This window comes from Xyrauchen texanus, chromosome 1, assembly GCF_025860055.1.
Source record: "Xyrauchen texanus isolate HMW12.3.18 chromosome 1, RBS_HiC_50CHRs, whole genome shotgun sequence".
Lineage (NCBI taxonomy): Eukaryota > Metazoa > Chordata > Actinopteri > Cypriniformes > Catostomidae > Xyrauchen > Xyrauchen texanus.
Window position 1 is genome coordinate 33,745,232 of NC_068276.1, and position 10,887 is coordinate 33,756,118.

At 37.2% G+C, this 10,887-nt stretch overlaps 1 long non-coding RNA gene across 1 annotated transcript; it reads left to right on the plus strand.

Annotated features, from left to right (window-relative positions):
• The first annotated feature begins 3,243 nt into the window (after nucleotides 1-3,243).
• On the plus strand, nucleotides 3,244-4,250 carry LOC127651638 (uncharacterized). The gene is made up of 2 exons (XR_007971598.1): nucleotides 3,244-3,619; nucleotides 3,800-4,250. It is a non-coding gene; the product is annotated as an uncharacterized LOC127651638 (long non-coding RNA).
• The last annotated feature ends 6,637 nt before the right edge of the window (nucleotides 4,251-10,887 follow it).

Here is a 10,887-nt window from a genome sequence, read left to right on the forward strand (position 1 = left end):
GTAGCACACGCACATGTGTGCGTGTTTCAATTAGTGATGGGCAAGGGAATCTGAATAGCTTGTTTCTTTAATTTAGATGTGGAGTTGGACACTAATGTTTTTCTTTATGAAGGCAGTTTGTGGTCAACTACAATATTTAAAAAATATTTGTATCTTTTTCAAGGTGCTATATGTAATATTTTTACTATACTAAATCAAAGTGACCATAATATGTCATTAGGGAATTAGGAAACGTGCCAAGTTGAAATACTAGCTTCTATGATAACAATGCTACAACCAGTATGTTCTACTTTGAAGTTTCCATTCCAGGTGGAATTTGTGTTTATGTTTTGGCCTGTGTGATCCCGCCCACTGCCCACTCACCAATAGTATTTCGACACCGCCAGGTTGCCAGATTTGAACAAGTTGCAGGCAAACAACACTGCATGCTGCAGCCATGGAAGCCAGCAAACAAACTGCATAAAAAAAATAACAAAAAAGCCTCACCATCCGTCTAAAAACCACCGTGACCAGAGGCGTAGTAAAACAAGGATGAATATTGGAGATGCCTTTGGAAGATGGAGACAGCTTAAAGCCCATACATCCTTTAAAATGTATGCTGAGGCTAGGCTAATTTGCATGTCAACATTCTGGCAACCCAAATGACCTTCGAGTCTGGGGTGGAGCAGACAACTCTACAATATTTTTAATTTAGACTGCACTACCCATTTCAAACACTTGTTGTCAATCTTACATTATAGCACCTTTAACCCATTTTTTGATTGGACTGACAAAGAATAATATATTTTGATACAAAATTAGAAAATAATGCAAATACAAACAAACAATTTATTTACGAGATGATAACTTGATGCCACGTACAGAAATTAAACAATGTGAATTCCAAGCGAAAGTGATCATCCCAATGCCTACTCACTACGAAGGACAGAGCTCTTGATGTGAGCACTCTGAGGGACCGTGGCATTACAGTTTGAATGTACCCTTCACTAAAAGTCTTGTAAAAGGGCCCTTTGTGAAAGCAATTAACTTTTTTGCTTTTATTTGGAAAAACCCTTTGAGTAGCATCCCCTTCCTGAAATGCCCTCCAAGGGCGCAAAAATGCAGTTTGGAAAACACACTAAATAGTGAGGTCATGTGACGACAATGTAGTATATTATGCTAATGATTTTAACTATATCAGGAGTTTGTAGGAGGACCCAGAAAGTTTTCATTAAGTTCATTAGGTTTTGTAAAAACAATCTGAATATATTTGTATAATAAAAACATTTTCATAAAAATATGACTTGTCTGATAATCATTATAGTGTAATGATTAGTGTATAGATATATAGACTACTATTATGGGGCTACATATGCAGTACACCCTGCAAATTAACCATTAGATTTTCTCTACATTTGTTCAGACAGTGAGTAAAATCACTGAAATGCAGTTGCCCAACGTTGCAATATTACAACTTTTCCCTAAAAAATTACTAAAATGTAAAAAACCAGTTATTTCTGCATTAGGGGCCTCCTACAACAACAATTAGGAAAACAGTTTGGAAAACACACTAAATAGTGAGGTCATGTGACGACAATGTAGTATATTATGCTAATGATTTTAACTATATCAGGAGTTTGTAGGAGGACCCAGATGCATGAAGGAAATGTAATGAGCTTTAATGAGCTTGTGAAGCTTTGTCAATACGGCTTTAGGACTTCGCTGCCGAGTATTCATCTGGCGAATGTCCACAACCTCGCCAACAAAACGGATGAACTGCTTCAGCTCACTCAAAATAATAAGGACTTTTCTTAAATACATTTTCAGCCAACAATTCTGCATCTGTGTGGAAAGGCCTGAAAAGCATCACCAAGTTCAAGACTACAGCTACAGCTAAAAGACTCAACTAATGGCCGATGAACTGAATGTGTTTTACTGCAGGTAAAACCCCGCTGAACTTCACTTCACACACCAACACCTCCTGGAACCCCCCTCCACCACCTCCTGCTACTCAATCTGCACTAATGATCTGTGAGGAGGATGTGTGCCAGATATTTTGGTAGCAAAAGTCTAGGAAAGCTTCAGGCCCAGATGGTGTTTCACCTCTCTGTCTGAACTTCACACAGATCTTCAATAGATCACTGGAGCAGTTCCCTTTTGAATGCTCCACTATCATTCCGGCCTCCCAAAAAACTAAATCACAGGACTTAATGATTAAAGACCTGTTGCTCTCATGTCTGTGGTCATGAAATCTTTTGAGAGACTGGTTTTGGCCTACCTGAAGGACATCACTGGACCCCTGCTGGACCCCTTTCAGTTTGCTACAGTCATCGGCCTGATACGTGGCGGTGACAAGACCGCATTCAGACGGGAGGTTCAACAGCTGTCTGTCTGGTGCGGTCACAAAAACCTTGAGCTGAATACTGAACACTGAAAGCAGTGGTGATGATAGTGGACTTCAGGAGAAATCCCCCCACACACTCATGTACATAAATAAATTCTAATTTTTAACTCAATAGCTGTACATACCCCTACCTTGCACATACATTACCACTTGCTCATGTACATATGCCATTCTGTTATATATGTCCTATTATTTCTATGTCTATTAATACTCTTACCTTGTTTTATATTCTGTGTCTCATTGTTATGTTATGTGTGCACTTGTTTCTCCTATCACCAAAAAAAACAAACAAAAAAAAATGTATGTCTACATGTGAATACATGGCAATAAAGCTCATTGTGATTCTGATTTAAAAAAAAAAAGATTAAGAAATGAAGAAAAATTCTGTTAAAAATTGTTTTAGGTGAAGTATACAGTAGCTGTATACTTGGTTGAGTACGCACTGCAAGATATTGTCACTGCTGTGATATGCCATGTCAACTGCCCTTATTAAGATTTTACAAAATATGAAGGGGTTTAATTACACAATAATAAGATAAAATATCCTCTGTCCTTGTGGACAAGGATTAAGGAAAGAGGCCTTCTCCTGCTTATTCAACCTGTCATTTGTTACCATGGAGAGACACTGACTGACAACCAGCCCTGCTCTGTTTGTCAGTAACCATGTCTTGACACGCCATTAGGTTAAATGTCAACCAACGTTGCCTGGCAAGTGAATTACGAAATGTCTGCAGTAATCTAAATCAACAATCTCTTGCTAAATGTGACCATGCTGAAGTATGTTTACAGTACATGTACCAATGCCAGCAGGTTGTCATAGAAATCAGAGCCCTGACTTCCACAACAGTGTTACAGGAGAAGTACATAGGTGGAAATTATTCTGATTATCCCCATACACTTCTGAGGAGCAGAATAATGCCTTTGGACAAGATCTGCTAATAATCAAATTATTTAGTTTAGAGTACTTTTTGTAGCTATAGCTGTGTTTTTAGCATTAAAGCTCTTTGGCGAAATAAGAATCTCTGGATTGAACTATGGGGTGCAACTCAAGTAAGAGTGTTCAGGTTGTGGACCCATCTAAACAGCCTGAAGATAGACCAGAATCAGCTAACTCAACGAATAATGAAGAAGCGGACAACGACAAAGAAACCTCACAAACAGAGAGAGATGAAATCGAGACGGAAGACAGTTGATAATGTCCTTCACTTTGCAGATTTCCTTCCTCAAGCTTCTAGGGTAAGATTCAGATGTTCAAGTGTTGATTATGCTAAAATGCCTTCAAGAACTATTCCCTATAGTAGTTCATTTTAAATAATAGGTTTTTGAGCAACTACATTTAATGCAGCTATTGTGAATGACATACTGTTTTATTTATCAAGAGCTGACATTTAAACTCGTATGAAATGCGTATGTTAGTTTCAGTTTGTATCCAGTCCAGTGGTCAACTGCTGAAGTTCCTTGGATCGTGTGATGAGATCTGCATCGTTTTGTTACATTTATATGATGTCTCTGATCTCTCCATACATATCTGGTCATATCATGTGATCTCTATCTATCATAACAACTCATACCAAGAACAACCTTCTGTATTTATGATGGGTCTTTGCAAAACCATACTGTTCAAACTGTTGAGCTCACTGTACTTTAACTGTGATGATGCTATTACCAGAAAATGATGTTTTTCTTTTAATGTACTACTTATCAGCTATTCTTTATAATGTAAATTTATATTCCTTAAGACATAACAAATGCACTGTTATTGGCTTTATCTCTTTCTCGCTAACACACACACACACACACACACACACACACACACACACACACACACACACACACACACACACACACACACACACACACACACACACTTTAATTGACATGCTTAATTAAGCATGATGAGAAAAGTCCAAAAGAGGTTAAAGCCCAAGAAAATATGATAGAAATAAACCTGTAATTTCCTCCACAAGATGTCTCTCACTCTGTCTGTCTCCCAATGTGTCAATCTGCTGGATTGCCAATGCTAAAGCAAGTTAAACAAAAGTTCATGTTAATAAATGTACAAAAGAATACAACAATAATAATGAACAATATAGCTAAAAAATCCATAAACATCAAGATAACAAGAAAGAACAATAATAGTGGTAACAAGTAACAATTTGCACAACATGTTGTTCTATCATGGTTTGTTTTTCTATCTATTGTTTAGATATTGACATAATTTCCCACCTAAAAGCCTTACCCTCAAAACAATGTAGTTAAGCACCACTAGGGGGCAAAGTTGTTCTATAATGATTTCGGTAGTTCCCTGCTGCTTGCACCCCTTGCTGAGAGCATTAAATGTGAAATATATGTTTTAAGATTATTAGCACAGAGTGGGTTGAGCTTTATTGCATAAAGCCTAGTTTCACACACCTATCAAAAAGACAGATGGAAATCACAGCAAAATATTAATATTATACAAATGGAGACTGAAAATGAATGTAGTTTAAAAAGATAAATGAACAGCATTTTAAAAGGAAATATAGCACTAAATAGCTTTATAATTTCAGAGGAAGCATGAAGAGACAGAATTATTTCTCTTGTAGTTTCCTCCTGCCACTGATTAGCGCAAACACACCTGCAGAGAGAACATGCCGTGTCTTCTCTTTGTCAGTTAATTAATATGAGTACTTAAAATGCATATTATCTCTGTGGTTATCTCAAACCAAACTGATTTGTTGATGTTAATGCAATGTTATGTAAATACACTGTCTCGTTTGTGGGTCTGTAGTATTGAGCAGGCATTGATTGCCATCAATTTAATTCAATTGTTGTCAAAGGCAATTGGCTGGAGAAATTTCACTTTACAGGGTAATCCTGTATTAAGTGTGGCCAAGCATCTGGGTCTTAGATGTCAAAATTTATGTCTGGAAAATAAAATCAATTTTTCCTCACATATCATGTTTAACATAGATTAGATACATTTATGGGAAAAAGTTAGAGACTAAGATTAGCAATGAATTAGTTGTTGACAGATATATTGGGCTGATAGTTGCTTTTTGGATTTTAAAATAAAAAAAAAAAATGTTTTTTAATTGTTTGTTTTATTCCTCCATTTCTGGAAAGAGATCCAATACGTTTTTATTTTTCATCTTTAGAGGTCCAGCGTTATGCTCCAAAAGTTGTTTTATTTTATTTACTATTATTATTATTATTTAGCTATTATTGGGATTTTGGTTGCACAATAAACTGCATCTGTTTTATTTTTTTCTTGCCTCAATGTCTGTGCCTGTCACAGTAAGCAAAGGCTCAGAACTAAGATTCAGTTAATAGATTTTGAAAAACTATCAGACATTTAATCGGTTATCTGCATTTTTCCACCAGTTTAGTAATTGTATCATCAAAATCCAATATTGTTCGACCTGTTCTTTTGATGTAACAATATGTTTAATTGTTGGAGAAGAGCTTGTTGGTGTGCTTAGATTAGATCAAATTCAGGGTTGGGTCAGATTAATCAGAGTTAAAGGAAATATTAACAACAAACAATATTTAGGAGAATTTCTAGTATTTTATACTTTTGACTATGACCCTCTTCTTCATTTTAAATGTATATAATCAGTGGCTTCTTTAATATGCTAATTTATGCAAATATCTAATCAGCCAATAAAATTGTAGTTCAATGCATGTAAAAGCACGCATGCACGCACATGCACAGAGCGCTTTTGGGCTGGATCAAGTGCAATTTAATTCTGAGGTTCTGCTCTGGTTTATTGCACTGCCTGTGTCCTGTTATATATTTCAAGCAATTTTGATATAAATCAAGACAGCCCAATCATAAGAATTTAGTTGTGTAAATGCTCTATGACTATATTGTCACCTGCGCTGCTCTGGACTGCAACGCACGTGATGAATATGTTCTTTATTGGCCTCTCTGGGACTATTGGCTCTTGTCCTGCTTGTCTCATGTATCAGCTGCTTGAAATATGCTTTACTTCTCTCCCATTGTTCATTGTCTTATTTGTTAAATGTTTTTCTGTTTAATGTTTCAAGTTTAATTTCTGTATAGTGTCCTTGAGCTTTGGAAAGATGCTATACAAAATAAACTTATTATGGTTATTATTATTATTATTATTATTATTAATCATATTAATTAAATGACAAACAAATTGCTGTAGCCAATATGTAAAGCAATTATATGTTTATTATTTTTGTTTAATTTGATTGTGTTATGATGTGTGTAATGTGGAAGTAAAGTAAATATGTCATAGGAGGTGGGAATTCAAGGGTGGATGGCAAAATGTAAGAAGACTTGGGGTGGAGCAAATACGATTTTTGTGATTTCAAGTAACTTTATTTCGTTTGGAAAACCTTTCTTTAACCCTTCCACAGCCAAAGTTGGATGGCAACTTTACACAAATACACAAATCATGGCTGGTATTAAAAGTGATTGATAGCTCTTTAATTCCATGGGTTGGTGGAATCCCCAGACTGCAAATTCAGGAACTGATTTTAGACTTTGCAATTAGATGTGGTTCTCAAACGTCTTAGCACAATGACTTATTTGCCCAATAGCAAACTGTGCATTGTGCCAATTTATTAAAGTACAATACACCCACAATTTGCATGCATACACTCACAGATAGCGCAAACACTCTCACCCATGCCACTTGCGCTTTGCGCTGGCACAAAAATTGCACTTAGAATTAGTGCACTGCACAAACATTGGATAAGCTTAGCGCTGCTCCTAGCATGGAAAGTAGAGCTCCAGAATTGGTAGAAATGTGATCTCTAGGCGACTTTACACAGCCTAGTTAAAGCTCCTCTGTGCCTGCTCAAAATTATGTGATAAGATACAATGTTGCATAAAAGTCTATACTAAATTATGTCTCATCTCACCCATCTCAGCTGCTAGTATCAGAGGCAGATCTGATGCAGCTTTGGTTCTGTGTTAATAGAATGTTTGCATCAGATCAGTCTTAAACTTTTTTTGTTGTCATGATAGAGCATATATATCATAATTAAGTGTTGTATTTAAAAGCATAATTTTAATCAAATTAATCTCACAACATTATTTTTGCTGTTGTAATTGCTGTGTAAATGTCTTAATGCCACCTCTGAGCAGCATTATATATTTATTTATTTTTCAAGTAATTGCAAATACACCTAATGCCACTTCAGATCCATCTACTGAGCCACCTTTGCAGTGTAAAGATGGCTTGAGTTACTTGGAATGATTGTTGGTGCCAGACATAATAACTGTAGTATCTCAGAAACTGCTGACCTCCTGGGATTTTTGTGCACAATCTCTAGAGTTAACAAAATGATGCAACAAAACCAAAATAATTTAGTGAGCGGCAGTACTGTCAACAAATATGCCTTGCTAAGAGACTAGTTCTCCCAAAAATGAAAATTCTGTCATAATTTATTAACACTCATGAGCGCCAACACCATAAAACGTTTTAGCTCTGAACAACACAAGTTCTCGTGTAAACTCACAAGCCAATGTGAAAACAAGGCTGTGAGGGATAGACTTGAAATGTCTAAACATTAGAAACCTAAAATCCATTCCAGTGTTTAAAATGTCTAATTTGAATGCTGTATTGTTGCTGACAGTACTGATTTGCATCCTTGTATTGGCACGTCATTGCAAGCTGATTCCGTAAACATGACAGTGAGTTCAGTGTTCTCACATGGCCACTACGGTCATCAGATTTCAATCCAATATAGCACCTTTGGGATGTGGTGAAACAACCAATTTGCTGCATAAATGTGCATCTGACAAATTTGCTATCATGTCAACATGGACAGAAATATCTAAGGAATGTTTCCGGCACCTTGTTTTTAATGTTAAAAAAGTATAGTTAATAAAGTAAGTGTATATATTATGTACATGTACAGTAATAAACTGATGCAATTATAGTTCAGTATTATTACTCAGAACTTACATACAGTAATTACACTAAGACATGAACGCTGTAAATTTTAACCAATAAAATATTTACAAATCCAGCTGTTTAAAGCAGAATATATAAATATGTGGTATATTCATAATAAAATAAGAGTAATAATGACTCTGTGCCCATAGGTTGAGTTGATTGATCATTCTTTTGTCTCAAGTTGAGTAAGACTAAACAGCTTGTAACACGTATGTCCATCTACTGTATGTGTTGACTGTGCAGAGTGTGTGTGTGTGTACACAGTCTGTGTTAAAGTGTGTGATCTGCTCTGTCTCAAGGTGAATGAGAGAGAGAGCAGCTCTCTGGCAGCTGCAGTGTAATTATGTGAAAGCTGCTGGTGTGTATATATAAAATGCCTGCTTGGCAGGTGTAGCCATTCATCTACCAGATTAGATTTTCTTTCTTTCTTTCTTTCTTTCTTGAGCTGATGCAAGAAGACTTCCCACTAAAAATTGAGAAAAATGGGAAAACATATTCTAAATGTCATTCATTCAACCACTATGTCACTCTGACCTTAAAATATCATCTATCCCTTGTTGTAAATGTGGACAAGAGAATCCTGTAAAATACCACATTTTGATAAGAGATGAAGCCCACATAAAGGGTGTGTATGTGTGTGTGTTTGTGTGTATATGTGCAGGGCCATCACTGAAGAGGTGAAAAGGTGGTACAGATTGCAGGGGCCTACAGCTCCAGGGGGTCCACAACAATTCCAACAATATTGATGTAGGGAACAGCTTAACAAATTCAATGCATTCTGTGATTTTACCAAGGGTTAAGGGGTGATTCTGTAAACAACGCTAAAACAAAGTGCCTAAATCTCCTGAACCATGGTAAAATCACTGTAACACATTGCCACAAGTGGCTCAATATATAAAATGGTGGCAGTAGCAATATAATAATAATATAAAAAAACAATGTTCCATAAATAGTTACATGTATTATTATTATTAGTAGTAGTAGTAGTGGTAGTAGTAGTAGTAGTGGTAGTGGTGGAGGTGGTAGCAGTATCAAAATAAACAATTCTTCTGCCAAGTAATATAATTCATGGGTCAATGACATCTAAGAAATTGTGTTGTCCAGATTTTATTAAAAAATGCATTAAAAATGCAAACTCAAAAATATTTACTGGAATACATATCTACTATGATGCAAAAGTTTTCAGTTTCTCAGTTCAAATTAATTTTGTTCCCTGTACAAGTCAATAACTCAACGTTACGTCAGTGAACTTACACAAGGGGTCACTCCTGAGAGCCCCGATCTCTCTGAATGTTTTTCCATCATGCCACTTTCACTGGCAGAGTCCCGCAAGTGTATTTCCTGAACAATTGCTGTCTTTCATGCTTCAGCAACGGCCACGCTGAAGCAACGTTCGATGATGCACAATGTACAATATTCCTCGGGACCCGGACATCCATACTCCTTGTCTGTCTGTTATTAACGTGGGTGCATTGCACTTGTTATTGATGTGGGTGCATTGCACTCATCTGGATGTATGAACTCACATCAATAACTTATGTCTGTCTTTGTGACTGTCTCTCTTGCGGCCGTGGTCATGCACTGTGCACGCTTTGCACTGCGCCAGGGTCGCAAGTGGTCTTCATGTTGTTCAGAGGTTCGGTCTCTTCGGCCTTCGGTATCGGGTGCGTGTGTTGCCGAACTCTCACACATGTGTCCTGTCTGGTTTTGTTGCCTCTTGCGTGTATCGCATGGGGTTTGCCTCGCGATGTATACTCAGGTTTTGTTTTGTGTGAGATTGCGATTGGCATGAGAGTGGCATATCGCCTAATTGTCTTGGTGATGTTTGCTGATGTCATTCGGGTGTTTGCTGTCTTGTGAGAACAAGCATCTTTGTTATTGTTTCTGTACTGCCGCGTGTTTCTCTATTTGACATCATACCCCGCCTCCTTGTTTGCTCATTATTGTTTCATTAGTCACAACTGCCCTGTCTGTAAACCTGGTTGATTTCTCTCCCTATATTAGGCACCTTGTGTTTGCTGTCTGTGTTCAGTTTGTCTTGTTATCATCATGTATCATGTCAGTCCTTTCTGCTTCGGTCCTGTTCTTTCCTGCCTGGTCCACTCGGTTCTGGGCCCCTGTTCCCAGCCCAGTGTTCCCATTGTCCACTTAGGTGTTGTTTATGTTTTTGTTCCCGCTCTTGGGAGTTTGTTTTATTTAGAAAATATTGTGGTTTTTGAACTCTGTGTTTGGGTCTGTACCTCTGCTCCCACCTCATGACAGCCAGCTTAGGCTCTCTAGTCAGCTCTTTGTATGCTACGGAGTCTAGTCCAAAGGCTTGAACATCTGCCAGGTGGCAAAAATCTACCTTTTGCTAGATTTTAGAATCTTGACGTTTCCTCCCTGTCATCCCAGGTGCTTTCTGTGAAGGGAAATTAAGTTCTCATCACTAATGTATAGCGCCGAAACAAATGCCTTGTGACACAAATTTTGTATACTCCCCTTGGGATGGTTACAACATGAATGTCTCTATTAGGCTTCGCATTTCTATTAGGCTTTGCACTAAAAACATACACACATAGAGTAAACATAGGGTAAACACCTCTCCCT